The sequence below is a fragment of the Pelodiscus sinensis genome, chromosome 5 (assembly GCF_049634645.1).
Source record: "Pelodiscus sinensis isolate JC-2024 chromosome 5, ASM4963464v1, whole genome shotgun sequence".
Taxonomy (NCBI): domain Eukaryota; kingdom Metazoa; phylum Chordata; order Testudines; family Trionychidae; genus Pelodiscus; species Pelodiscus sinensis.
The window spans coordinates 128271311-128285885 of record NC_134715.1 but is presented as its reverse complement, the minus strand read 5'-3'; the positions used below and the strand labels follow the sequence as shown (position 1 = coordinate 128285885).

At 44.2% G+C, this 14575-nt stretch overlaps 1 protein-coding gene across 4 annotated transcripts in view; it reads right to left on the bottom strand.

Annotated features, from left to right (window-relative positions):
- RNF24 (ring finger protein 24) overlaps window positions 1-14575 on the bottom strand; it is a 75682-nt gene that overhangs the window by 34621 nt on the left and 26486 nt on the right. Inside the window, exon 1 of one of the 4 annotated variants that reach the window (XM_075930982.1) lies at window positions 1531-2116. The exons of the other annotated variants lie outside the window; for them this stretch is intronic. The gene's annotated coding sequence lies outside the window, so the exon portion shown is untranslated. Of the gene's footprint in view, window positions 1-1530; window positions 2117-14575 lie in introns of those variants that run through there. 4 annotated transcript variants of the gene reach the window in all.

Here is a 14575-nt window from a genome sequence, read left to right as displayed (position 1 = left end):
TAAAATAGATTAATGTATGTACACAGTTGCTCATTCTGTAGTGCTACTAATCAGAGTTTATACATTAATTTTGGAAAAGGCTTTGAAATCCTTGGAGACAAATGCACATACACTATTGTAAGTTACTATAGTTTCTAAACAGCCCTGTTGCAAAAACACAATGCAAATATTAATTTATCCAGTCGTGCAAAACCAGCATGAATATACATCATCTCAGGCACAAGATTTACCTGCCCAGCCCTACCTAAGAATTAAAAATAAAATGTTAAAATGATTTGCCCAAGGTGAATGAGTTGGCATAGCTTGCAAGGCTGAATTATCTGCTGTATTAGTGTGACACTTAATGAAAAATCAGTTTCTTCATCTGTAAAACAGGGTTGAAGTACAAGGGCAAATGACTGTTCAAAGGAGGCTCCATTCAGTCCTATTTGTGAATGTTCAAACATTTGTGTGTGCGCTTTCTAACTGCTACTGCTTGTGCGTGTGTCTCTCTCTCTCTCTTTATTTTATATATATATATATATATATATATATATATATATATATATATATATATATATATATATTAGAGAGAGAGATAAAATTTAGATGTGTGTCTCTCTAAGACTCCATGGCTACGTCTAGACTGGCATGATTTTCTGCAAATGCTTTTAATGGAGAAGTTTTTCCGTTAAAAGCATTTGCGGAAAAGAGCGTTTAGATTGGCAGGGACGCTTTTCTGCAAAAGCACTTTTTGCGGGAAAGCGTCCCTGCCAATCTAGACGCGGTTTTACGCAAGAAAGCCCCGATCACCATTTTTGCGATCAGGGCTTTTTTCGCAAAACAATACCGTGTTGTCTACACTGGTCCTCTTGCGCAAAAGCATTTGCCCAAGAGGGCTTTTGCCCGAACGGGAGCAGCATAGTATTTTCGCAAGAACACTGACAATCTTACATGAGATCGTCAGTGTTCTTGCGGAAATTCAAGCGGACAGTGTAGACAGCTGGCAAGTTTTTCCGCAAAAGCAGCTGCTTTTGCGGAAAAACTTGCCAGTCTAGATGCAGCCCATCTGTTCAAGAACTCCTCCTAAACCAGGGGTGGGCAATAATGTTTTTTGGAGGAGGGGGCACTCCAAGATTCTGGAAAATGGTCAAGGGCCACACTCTTCCAGGATATTAATGGAAGAGGCACGGGGTCTGGGATGGAGGTTAAGCGCAGAAGGGAGCTTGGGGTAAGAGACTGGGGTGTAGGAGAGTGTGTGGAGTCTGGGAGGGAATTTGGGTGAAGAAGGCAGTTGTGACCTGGGGCACAAACTAAAGTGCAGAAGGGAGCACAGGGATTTGGGTTGTGACTTAAGGCAGGAGGGGACTGTGATCTGGGACAGGGGTGCAGGGGTTTGGCTTGCAACCTAGGGCAGGGAATTGGGGTGCAGGATCTCAGAGGGGATATGGGTGCAGGAGGGGGCAGAGAGTTTGGGTTATGTGGCACAAGGGGACAGGAGTGGAGGGGCAGAGGGTTTGGGGTGCCAGAGGCAGGCTCTAAGAGTCTTACCTAGCTGACTCCCAGCCAGCAGACCAGCATGTTTCTCAGGCAGGCTCTCTACCTGCCCTGGCGCTGCACAGGCTGCAGGGGCCAGCTGCATTTGCGAACAAGAGCTGGAGGGAAGGGGGAGTGGTGCTTTGCGTGCTGCCTGTTCTTCAAACAGTCAACTCCCATCGGCCAAAAGCCAGCCAATGGGATTGTGCTATGGGCAGGGACAGTTTATGAAGCCTCTCCTCCTGACCCAGCTGTGAAACACAAACAGCCTGGCAGCAGCTTTTCTGAGCAGTGTGCAGAAGGGGCCAGGGAGTCTGCCTCATGCTCCTTGTTGTGTCCACAGGCCAGTTCTGGTAGCTTGGTGGGAGTCACCTATGTTGTCCAGGCCTGTCCTAAACAGTCAGAGCTAGGATTACCAGATTTGGGAGGCAGCTTCCTCGTCTCCTAACTTAAAACAAGGCCAGGGTTTGGTTGTGCCAGGAAAACGGAATCTGCCTGGAATTCAATTGTTTTCCATAATATGGAGAGGGAGGTGGCTGATCAGAGAGACAGCTATACTGCAGAGTGACCACTGGGGGCAGCAAGAGGAGACAGCTAAACTGCATAGTGACCACTGGAGGCAGCAAGTGCAGGAGACAGCTAAACTGCATAGTGACCACTGGAGGCAGCAAGTGCAGGAGACAGCTATACTGCAGAGTGACCACTGGAGGCAGCAAGTGCAGGAGACAGCTAAACTGCATAGTGACCACTGGAGGCAGCAAGTGCAGGAGACAGCTATACTGCAGAGTGACCACTGGAGGCAGCAAGTGCAGGAGACAGCTAAACTGCATAGTGACCACTGGAGGCAGCAAATGCAGGAGACAGCTATACTGCAGAGTGACCACTGGAGGCAGCAAGTGCAGGAGACAGCTATACTGCATAGTGACCACTGGAGGCAGCAAGTGCAGGAGACAGCTATACTGCAGAGTGACCACTGGAGGCAGCTGCACCACCAACGTGGTTAACATTTAAACGGGATTTAACATTCCTAATTCAGACTGGAAAGAAGGAGCAAATTTTTTTACAGTGAGGACAATTAACCAGTGGAACAATCTACCAAGAGTCCTGATGGATTCTCCGTCAACTGGCAATTTTTAAAGCAAAGACTGGATGTTTTCTGTAAGATCTGTCGCTTGTTTTTGGGTAGTTCTCTGGCATGTACTATGCAGGCAGGCAGAGTGGAGGATCACAGTTGTCCTTTCTGGCCCTAGAATAATGGTGGGCAACTTGCAACCCGTGGCCCATGAGACTTTTTGTTTTCCATTGCCCGTGTCCAGGGTTGCCAGATTTTGTTGGTTTTTGCCCACGTACTTTTCCTACTGGAAAAGTGACACACACGTAAAAGCAAGAGCATGTGAAGGGACTTACGTGCTGCTTGCTCACAATACAGTGAAAGCCTTGTGCTCCTCTTTGCATCCAATCACAGCGCTGTTCAAGCAGCCCACCCCACAAATTCTAGGTATACAAGCACAGTGAGCAAAACTACCCTATCCCGGGAGACTATTCTAGTTACGACAATCTTGCAGCCCACTGAGATGAAGGAGGGCCGCTCATGCAGCCCCCTCACTAGCCTAGGGTGACCCTCACTGCCCTAGAATCTATATAACTATGCACTTTCCTTTTTCAGAGCCCCTTCTTCCGGTAGACCATCCTGTGCTGACTTCATTGGGGTCTCTTTCAGTCCTCTTTGCATGTAAGCCACTGTTACCTGCCTGGCCTTCACAGCATTTACACTGCCCACTTTCAGTGCAAGGAACCATGGCCTTCTAACTGTTTTCAAAGCACTGAGCCTCTATGGCTGTGCATGCATTATACAACGTAGAAGCTTAGTTATCATGGGAAATAAAAAAATCCCCCAAAAGCACGAGCCCACCGAACGCTGGCGTTCATTTACGTCACCTGCTCTCATCTGTGTAAAAGATGTGGCACAAGATCATTTGTATGTGTGTTTTTTTTAAACTCTAACTTGCATAACAGTTCTTCCAATGTGTGCTAGCATTAATCTTATTTAGAATCTGTGTCATCTTCAAACTTTGCTCTGGTTTTCACTAACAGCTGACTCTATAATGAAGGCATGTCTGTGACTTTAAAAGCACCTTTCATGATATAATACTGTTGTGTGTTCTCTCTCTCTCTCTCTCCTCAGTTCCATAAGATAAAGTGTGTCCTGCCCTTCCACTTCTTGAAAATTGGCTTAAGGTGGAACCTGTTTTCTTAGTCCAGGTATTCTAGTAAAAGGCATTAATGATACTTTAGGAACTTGATGGCTCTGTGATCAAGTCAATGACCTGTGAATAGTTTTGTTTTTCCTGTAAGCCCAAACTGAGATTGGTCCTCCAAAGACATGTGGCCAGGTGACCTGATGCCGGAACCCATTATGGATCTGATACTTTTCCACTCAAGGTGAGAAACATTTAAGATGAGTACAAAGAATTCCCATCTTGGGCAAAAGAGGTATAAAGGGAAGAAACAAATAATGGAGGGATTCACCAACATGCCTGCTGCACAGGGGGAAAGATCCTGCCCAAGCTAGGAGGCTGCTTAAAGATGATTAGAACAATTGTTTAGGGTGAGAATTTGCATGTAACAAGTTTCTTAGGCTTTGTCTACACTGCAGGGTTTTTGTGCAAGAAGCTTTTTGCGGAAGAGATCTTTCACAAAAACTTCTTGCGCAAAAGCGCATCCACACCTCAAAAGCACATCGCAAAAGTGATGTGCTTTTGTGCAAGAGAGCGTCCACACTACATGGATGCTCTTGCGCAAGAAAGCTCTGATTGCCATGCACAGAATGGCCATCAGAGCACCTGAGCTTTTACTGATAGGCTCTTTTTGTGCAAGAAATCCTTGGAGACCTCTATGCTTATCAAAGAGCCTCTGAGCCAAAGCAGAAATGCTCCAATAACCTCTGAGTCTAGAAGCTGGTACACACTCTGTAAACCACTTTTTCGGGTATTGCTTACAACACATTTATCTGAAGCCAAATGGGATTAGCTATCTCTTGACATATACATTGATATGGGGGGAGGCAGGAGGAACAAACCCAACACCAATTTTGTCATGTTTACATTGCAAGGTGGAATCATGTTGTAACATTTCAGGGGGCGTGTTGTAACTGGATTGCCATGATCGCTGCAGTGTATATGGAAGCTAAGACAAAAGAAAGGAAAGTAACAGGTCAGTCCTGTGATATGACGACCAGTAAAAACAGAACAGCCACACATACTTTATTTGGAACTCCCTACAATACTTTATCAACGAGATAAGGATAGTGCTACCGTTTTTTTCCTTTTTGTCAAACAGGCTGGTAAAGCTAATTACTAGTCATGAGCGTGAAAAGCTAACAACAAAGCTGGCAATGCAACTTCCCCTTCCTCACGAAGAAAGGAGTTTGAGGAGGATGCGTCTCCTTCTCCTGTGTTATTACAGAATACACACTTTCAACAGTATTGCAACAGGGTTAGACAACAAATGTGGCCATGTAAACCAAAAGCTTCCCAGATGCTGATTTTGTCACATCTTTCCATGTTGTTTCTCTAACGAACACTAGACTAGACTATTCGTTGTTTAAGTTTTTCCAGTTACAGACTAACTTGGCTACCCCTTTGAAGCTCATAAATATTACTTCCTTCCCCTAGTCTATCCTATGCATCATTTCTTACTTTTACCCAGTGAAATGGCTGTTTTAAGTCACATCCTGAAATAGATACATACCTACACATCTTCAACCTCTGGCTAGTGCTTTGAATTTTGTTGCATTCAGAGATTACATTATCCACTATATATGCTTTTTTAATATTGATGATGTCTGGTATCAAATTATCTACAGAAATTCAGTCTGAAGCAGCATTCTTCAGAGCAGGAAGTGAAAAGGCAGTTTATTAACGGCACCAAAAAAAAAGGGGGGGGGGAGATGGGCAGAGTCTTAAATATCTGATTCACTCTTATCACTCTTCGCTTACATGAGGTAAGCCAAGCTACCAATACCTGACAAAAGGGTAAGTGGGTCTAAATTGATTAACTACAGGCAATTAAAATCCCCCTAAAACTAATTAAACCAAATGGGACCTGCCACCCTTCGATCAGGCTCCAGTTAAAGGCCTTATCATATAGCCTTTATTCAAATCATCAGTTTCACTTACATCAATGAACTGCCTTGAGGTATACCAATGGAAGTGAAAGTAAACTTGTCCAGGTGCTGCTGACCACGCTTTGCATGTTTTATGAACAGGCTTTGAAGGATTCAAATTGAATTGTTACTTGCCAGTAATGACTGAGTCCACCTGACACACTGAAACTATGAAAAAATATCTATTAGTAATACTTGGCAAGCACAGATTCCCTTGTGCTTGCAGGGATGTAATATCACCCATTGCCCATGTAGTCCCCTGCAGCCCTGTTGTGAAACTGAACATTTATGTACCCAAACATTAAATCGGAAAACATTTTTAAAACCTGATAGAACAGTTGAGTTTACACAAAAACTAAACTGGAACTCTGCCAAACCTATCTATAAGGAAAGGACTTCAGACTCTAGGACTGTCAGTCCAGCACTTTTCACAGCATAAAATTCATTCAGCAACAAAACTCTTGCCACACTGGGGTTAACCTGGGAAGTTAATGTTTTCCCTTCTATTTCATAACTTAACATAGATATGAGAAATAAAAGTGTCAAGTAAAAACCATTAAGGCTGCACTGAAAATATTCTGCATGGGATTCAGGAAACAACTTTAAGGGACTTTGAATGAGTTGACAGATTTTTAAACAGCTGAGCTTTTCTTTTAACTGATATTTCAGTCTATTTCACGGATCTATGAAGCAGCAACCCAAAGGAAAGAATTTTGATGAACAACAACAGTATCTTTTCACTTCAGTCCCTGTTCAGAAGAGCTTTGCTTGGGCTTTGGTATTCAGCTGTTATCAACCCGGGCTGTGTTGATAAAAGCTGTGTTACTAAAAGTCAGGCACCGTAGCCGCTCTTGCTGACAAAATCCTCCCAACCAGCAGCCTTCACGTTGTGCGGACAAGGCGCTGTTCACACTGGCTCTTGCTTCAGCAAAACTTTTGTCTTGGGGGAGGGATGGGTTCGCACATCTGAATGACAAAAGTTTAGTCATTCAATCACCAGCGCAGACATAGTCTTATGTAAAGAACTCCTTTCCTTACCCCGGGCATTTTCCTTCCAGACACATCAGATCTGTCACTATTCATATTTTGGTGGAAAGCTAACGGAGAAGTTGGCCAGTCACCCTGGGAGAAACTGTTAAATAAGCAGAGCCTGTCAATTGTTTTCTACACTAAAGTAACCAAAGCAGTATCCAGAGTGGTAGGAAGGGGAAAGAGTGCCCTGATGTAGCCTCTTTTCCATAATTAGGACAGAAGGAATGGGCCTCTGAAAAAAAACAAGTGGTAAGGACAAAGGATCTGAGATAACTTTGCATGTATTCAACATGCTCTAGTAGATCTTGCACAGTTTGTGGCTCTGTCTATGCAGACCAAGTGATGCAACCTTGCAAGTGTACAAGCGGGGTTGTTATGAGGAAAGGAGAAGGCCCTGAGAAGGTAGTACATAAATGATACTCAAGAGGAAAAGGAGATGTTGCACCAGTGCCCACAGCTAAGAAACTAGAATGGAGTAGCATCTTCTCTCCCAACTCACAGTAGGGAACCCATACAACTGAATGGCTACTAGCCATCGGTGAGTGAGAAAGCGCATACACTCGTGTAATGACCAGGACTTCTACAAACTCAGTTTGAAATAGATTATTTGGAAAATCAATAGGCCGACGTGAAAATTTGGGATGGATCTGGCCAGATGCCTCTTCAAAGCGGAATTTCTGCATGGCTCTGTCACTGAATCCAACAGAAGCAGCCGCGACCTTGCAGCGTGTCAAACTGCCAGGAGAAGGGATTATTAGAATGTTGCGTGGCACGTGGGTTTGTCTACATCTGAAACATTAGCATGGCAAAGTGGAGACGCTACCCGAGTTCCTCCATCAGCCTAGGAAATCTTCCTCGAGAGGCAGTAGCTAGGTCCATGAAATCTTTTTGTCAATCTGGTGCTATCTACACTGGGACTGAACTATGCTGCTCGGGGATTTGGGTTTTTGTTAAACTTACCAAATTTGTCTAGGCCAGGATGTATGACAGAGAGAGTGGGACTGAAAGATGTCCACAAGTAACAACCCCAGACACAAAGAATAAGCAAGTTGAAGGAAGATTAAAAATAAGCACTTTGCTGCAAAGGCAGAAGAGAGACTGAAAATCTTGAATAGCAACAGGCTTAGAGGAGAAGTACAATATATTCTCATGAAAAGTCCCAAGAGGTTGCTCAAAGGAAAGTTCTAATATGTCCATAAGAATTATTACAAATAAAATAGCTTAATTAGAAGAATATGGACAGAAAACAAACTTACAGGATGAGGAATGGACATCAAAGGGTAGCAAAAGAATGACATACGGGCTGGAAAATATTAGTTTCTTTAAACAATTAGGCAAGGCCATAGCGCAGTATCTTCCAGAGGCCCTAATAAGATCAGGGTCTCATTGTGTTTGGCCCTCCCCTAACATATTAAGGAACAGCTTACAGTTTGTGGTCCTGATCCTGCCATCAGATTTGCGTGCATGACCCTTTGCACTGGCATGGAGCCTGGAACATTTTAAACTCTAGATCCCTACTGCAGAGGGAATTAAAATCTTCCATATCAATTGCCAGTTCACATATTTCAATCAGCTGAGAACTTGAATTTTGACAAGGGAATCAATGGACTAAAACAGAAAGTCTCTAGTTCAGAACAACTTTCTTTCCTCTTATTACACAATTAAATGAGTCAGACATGCCAAGGTTTAACTCTGGGATGCAGGCCTATTTCTTTGTCATTTACAAAACCAGTTATATTAAAGTTAAAAATGTAAAAAGTGCAGGAGTCAGGAAATGAAGTGCCACAGGATTCACGGTAACATGAATTTGCCAGCTTTGTTCACACTGGACTATTAAAGATGGACCTAAGTATACAAAGTTAATTCCTAGAATAATACCACTACAATCTACAGAATCACAGGAGCCAGGAATTTAGCTCCGTATGTGTAATGCAATCAAAAGAACTCGAGGATGAGAACACATTTTCATTTCCTGATTTTAACATCTGAATTCACACTGGTTTATATCACACTGTTATTCATCTGGTTTATATTTATTAAACAAGAAAGGAACTGCTTGACTTAATGCCATTACTCAGATGGCCCACGCAAGCGCCTCATCCCTTATGGAGCACTTTAATGAGATGGGTTGCGGCAAGGAAAAAAGCTCATGCCTTTGCTCTCGGGATTTGGAGGAGAGGGAGAGGAGATGAAGATAGTTCTTGGCACAAGCGTGCTAAAGGAGAGCAATGCATCTGTTTGGGTTGTGACAGTTCTATCTTAGCAACGGGAAAAGACAAATCTGATTATTTTAAACAGAAGCTTATAGCATTTGCATGAAACTGGAAACCACCTATTCCCCTCCGCCACAAGCGTTTTTCTTCTGTCCTCAGCATGAAGAGTGTTTTGGGAGAAGATATGTGAGTGTGTGAGAGAGAGAGAGAGAGAGAGAGAGAGAGAGAGAGAGAGTGTGTGTGTGTGTGCGTGTGTGTGTGTGTGTGTGTGTAACATTCACAATCTCCTCACGCTCATTGTCTTGCCAAGTGTCCCTTTTAAGTTGGTCAGAGCATGTGCTGGGAACAGTGCACTCCAGCCATCTAATGAAATGGGCATGGCTTCAATTGACTGCTAAAAATGTAACACATTCCCAAGAAGCATGCTTAGACATGTTTTCATCTATTCACAGATTTTAAGATCAGAAGGGATGCCACAGCCGGGGTAAGGGTTTCCCTGAGGGTCACTTCACAGGCTGCTAATTTGGGCCCACATGCTCTTAGAGTCTGGCTTTGGGTCTCTAGGCACATTTTTGGGGTGCAGAGCCTCCTGGAAACCCCTCCTGAGAGCTGAGATCCACTATCCAGGCTCTGTGACTAGTGCCAGCTCCCCAGCAGCTGAAGTCCACTCTTTCCCAGCCTTTTCCCGCTGTGGCCACTATCACTTACAGTTTACTCCTTCAGAGACATAAGATAGCTGAAGCACGTAAACACACAGGAGTCTGGAAGCTTTGCAAAGTCTAGCTCTCTTTACTTTAGACAGCATGAGAAATACACAGAGCCAGACAACTAGGGTTGCCAGGTGTTCAGTATTGACTTCAACAGTCCGGTATTTTTGCCTTCTGTCTGGTAAAAAAATTCAGAAAATTCCAGGCACCTAAAATTTCTGTATTTTCTGTATTTTTTCCGGGCCAGGAGGTGAAAATCCTGGGTGCTTACCGGGCTCCGCAGGGAAGCTGTCCAGCCTAGAGCCGGGAGACAAGATGGCTTATGGCCGCCGACAGCTTGTTAGGGCCAAAAAGCCTCAAAAGCATTTCTTAAAGGGCCACGCTGGTTTAAAAAAAACATTTTTTTTTCCTCAACAACTTTAGTCTCCCCCTTTCCCTCCCTCCCCACAACAGAATTTTTTCCTGGTGTTTTTTGTTTTTTTGGGGGTGGGGAGGGAGTTTGCTATTTTTGGTTAAACCACCTGGCAACCCTACAATCGAGCACACCTCTTTCCATTTTCCTGCCTCAGTTTCCTCACCGCTTTTGAGTATTCTTTCAATTTTCTCTGGGTTTAGGTCAAGAATCTTTCCATGTCCTCTTCCTTCCTGCTGCTAAAATGGCCGGTAAGAGCCACCTCACCTGGTGATCAGAGGAGTCCCCACCAAGTGATCTGTCAAGTTACCTCCCTTGGGAGAGGTTCAGACTTGAGAAATGGGTTTGCCCTGGGTAATAGCCAACTTTACTCACAGGGAAGCCACTGGGGACAAAGAACCATCAAGGTTTAATGTCCCTTTATTGTATCACCTTGGAATTTCAAACATGGAGGTAGAAAGACAGAGAAGGCAGACAAGACCGGTATCCAAAATGATGTTTGCCATCTGTCACATGTACAAAGCCTTTCCCCAATTACAAACAGAATTGATAAGTTTCAGAGGAGTAGCTGTTTCAGCAAAAGAGGGAAAGACTAAGAAATGTAAGCTCTCAAAAACATCAGCAACGGACCATTAGAGAAGGCTATTTATAATTTAGTTCCCTCCCCCTGTACTAAAACTTAGTAAAATACTTTGGTCTTGTCTGTATCCAAAGTTCACCAGTTTAATTATAGGTATGATTTGAAGCTGGTTTAAGCTACAGGGGAGCAAAACCCTGTTACGTCAGGTTTAAACTGAATTCAGAGACCCAGAGGGCTTTTTGCCTTCCTCTGCAAAGGTCACTTGCTGGTTTCAACGAGAATGAATGGTGGATTCCCTTGAAGTCTTTAAATCCAGATTTGAGGCCTTTCAGTATCTCGGCCAGACTATCACAGGACTGGTGGGGTGAGGTTCTGTGGCCCGTGATGGGCAGGTGGTCAGACGATGGCCACTGCCCTAGGATGGTCCCTTCTTTTGTACTGGTTTAACTAAATCAGTTGTTAACTCATGGTGGCATGCATTTCTGAATATGGGCATAGCCTTATCCAAATACCAAGAGGCATGCATTCAGTCCGGAGATAGGATTATTTTGTTAATTTGATATATACATACAACAACAATAAAATCTTCACCCGGGGCACGTCTAAATTGAATTCCACATGATCTTTCGGGCACCTCAGAAAACAACAGCGAATCCCCTCCCCCCAAAAAACACCCTCTTTTTAAAGCTGACCTATCCCCCACCAACAGCTGAATGGAATCTCCTCAAGTTTCTCTTCTGTCATAAAGCCAAGCCTGGGCCACTTCAGTGCAAGAGGAATATTTTGGAGCAAATTATAAGCACATGCAAAGGGGAGGTTCTAGCTGTGAAAAGTTAAGGCGAGAGTCTTCAATCACAAAAGTTATAATAAAAAAGTTGCTTTTTGCTACATACTTCTTTGTGGAAAAGGCTCTTCGCCAGCAAATGCCAAACCAAGGGCCAAGAATGCACTTCGTGTTTCATTTAAAGAAGTAGGGGAAAGTTAACAGGATCTGTTCCAGCTGGGAGTAAGGTCTAAGCAATTTAAAAAAAATAAATATTAAGCACTAGAACAAAGGGGAAAGAGACGTGGAAAAAGAGTAGAGAAAAACATGACACTTGTTTCCATTTCCATATTCTGTAATTTTATAATAGGCTCTAGCTGCACAGTCTAATGAAAAATGACAACATAATATACACAGACACATTTGCTAGGAGATCCTGATTAACAGGCTGCCTGGGATGTATCTAATATGTGCTCAGACTCCAGCCAAGATGTTTACATGACATTAGGTTATAAACCCACAAGCTCTCATTAATCAATGCTAAAATCCAATCCTGTTTCCTCCCAAATGAATGTGACACTACAGATTGAACCTCCCTTAGCTGGGATTCTCCGATCCGGCAACATCTGTGGCCTGGCAGGGCCATGGATGTTGCTGGACCACAGAGCCCTGAAGGTGGGAGCAGGAGCCACCTGAGAGAAGCGGGGGACTACGCAGCCCCGGCTGGGACAAACATTAGCGGGGGAACCCCTGCCTTGGCCAGGAAACCCCAGCAACAGGTGGTCAGGCGCCAACAGGGGAGCTCCCGCCACCTGGCATCAGCTGGGCCAGGGGGCTGGGGAATCCCGGGCCCAAGCCAGTGAACCCCAGGCTGCCGCAGGGCTGCTGGTGGCATGTGGCCCAGCCAAGGAACTGTGGGAAACACCCTTTGGCAGCAAGGGCTGGGCTGACTGGGCAGCCCCAGCTGGGGAACACCTCCCTCCCCGCTGAAGCAGGGCTGGCAGAGGCAGGCAGCTCCGGCTGGGAACCCCGGGAATGCCCAGTGGCAATAGGGCCAGCAGCTGTGCCAGGCGGTCCCTGGGGGATCCTGGGGCAGCAGGCAGCGGGGTGGGGAACTTGTTCCAGGCAGGGAGCCCCAGGGAGAGGAACCTCGGAGGAGGGCAGCCAGCAGGAGAGCCCTGACCTCCTCTGCTCCGGCAAACTCCCTGGTTCGGGACAGCTCAGGTCCTGAGGGTGCCAGACCAGGGAGGTCCAACCTGTAGTTCTTTGCGAACAATACAGGGTTTACCAAAGTATGCTAAGCCTGGGATTCATGCAGTGGGTCTAGGGGTTCTGTGAGAAAACGGTAATAACAGTTGCATGACCCTGTTATTTTGTTCCTCATTTTCTGATTGTTTTCAAGAAAACAAAAATTAGTTATAAGAAATCAAAATAGAATTCCAAATCTGTGTATTTATGTGGGTACCAACTGAATTTAATATCACAGTATTTTAAGGGCTCTGCCGAATTTTTAGGAGCTTCAAGGGCTCCGCAGCTGAAAAAGTTTGGTAAATCCTGGAACAATGTATTTTATTAAGAGCAATCTACAATAATGGTGAAGATAATATATAGAAAACCAGACAGGTTACAAGAGTGACAGATTTTGCAACAGCAAGACAGTATTATAGGTTGAACCTCTCTAGCCGAGCATTCTAGGGCTGGCAATATCCATGGTCCAGCATTGTTTTAGTTAGCTGCATGTCCACTCCACTTTTCATGGGTGTGGGCAAGTTTCCCGCAATCTTTCCCACGACCAGGAGCAGCTAACAGGGAGTTTGGAGAGGGAGTTCTCCAGGTAAAAGAGGAGAATCTGAGGAACTGTCCTGGATTGAAGTGTCATTAGAGGAGGTTTTGGAACAAATAGAAAAATTTAATGTTAACAAATCTCCGGGACCGGATGGCATTCATGCAAGGGTTCTAAAAGAACTCAAATGGGAAATTGCTGAACTATTATCTGTGGTTTGTAACCTATCCTTTAAAGCGGCTTCCGTACCTAATGACTGGAAGGTAGCCAACGTGACACCAATATTTAAAAAAGGCTCCAGAGGCGATCCTGGCAATTACAGACCGGTAAGTCTAACTTCAGTACCGGGCAAATTAGTCGAAACAATAGTAAAGAATAAAATTGTGACGCATGTAGAAGAACATAATTTGTTGCACAAAAGTCAGTGTGGTTTCTGTAAAGGGAAATCACGTCTTACTAATCTATTAGAGTTCTTTGAAGGGGTTAACAAACATGCGGACAAGGGGGATCCAGTAGATACAGTATACTTGGATTTTCAGAAAGCATTTGACAAGGTCCCTCACCAAAGGCTCTTGTGTAAATTACATTGCCATGGGATAAGAGGGAAGGTCCTATCTTGGACTGAGAACTGGTTAAAAGACAGGAAACAAAGGGTAGGAATAAATGGTAAATTTTCAGAATGGAGAGGGGTAACTAGTGGTGTCCCCCAAGGGTCAGTCCTGGGACCAATCCTTTTCAACTTATTCATAAATGATCTGGAGAAAGGGGTAAGCAGTGAGGCGGTAAAGTTTGCAGATGATACCAAACTGTTTAGGATAGTCAAGACAGAAGCAGACTGTGAGGGACTCCAAGAAGATCTCACCAAACTGAGTGATTGGGCAACAAAATGGCAAATGAAATGTAATGTGGATAAGTGTAAAGTAATGCACATTGGGAAAAATAACCCCAACTATACGTAAAGTATGATGGGGGCTAATTTGGCTACAACAAATCAGGAAAGAGATCTTGGAGTTATCGTGGATAGTTCTCTGAAAACTTCCACACAGTGTGCAGCGGCGGTCAAAAAGGCAAATAGGATGTTAGGAATTATTAAGAAAGGGATAGAAAATAAGACACAAAATATCTTACTGCCCCTGTATAAAACTATGGTACTCCCACATCTTGAATACTGTGTACAGATGTGGTCTCCTCACCTCAAAAAAGATATTTTGGTCTTGGAAAGGGTTCAGAAAAGGGAAACTAAAATGATTAGGGGTTTGGAACGGGTCCCATATGAAGAGAGGTTACAGCGACTGGGACTTTTCAGTTTAGAAAAGAGGAGACTGAGGGGGGATATGATAGAGGTATATAAAATCATGAGTGGCATGGAGAGGGTGAATAAGGAAAAGTTATTTATTAGTTCCCA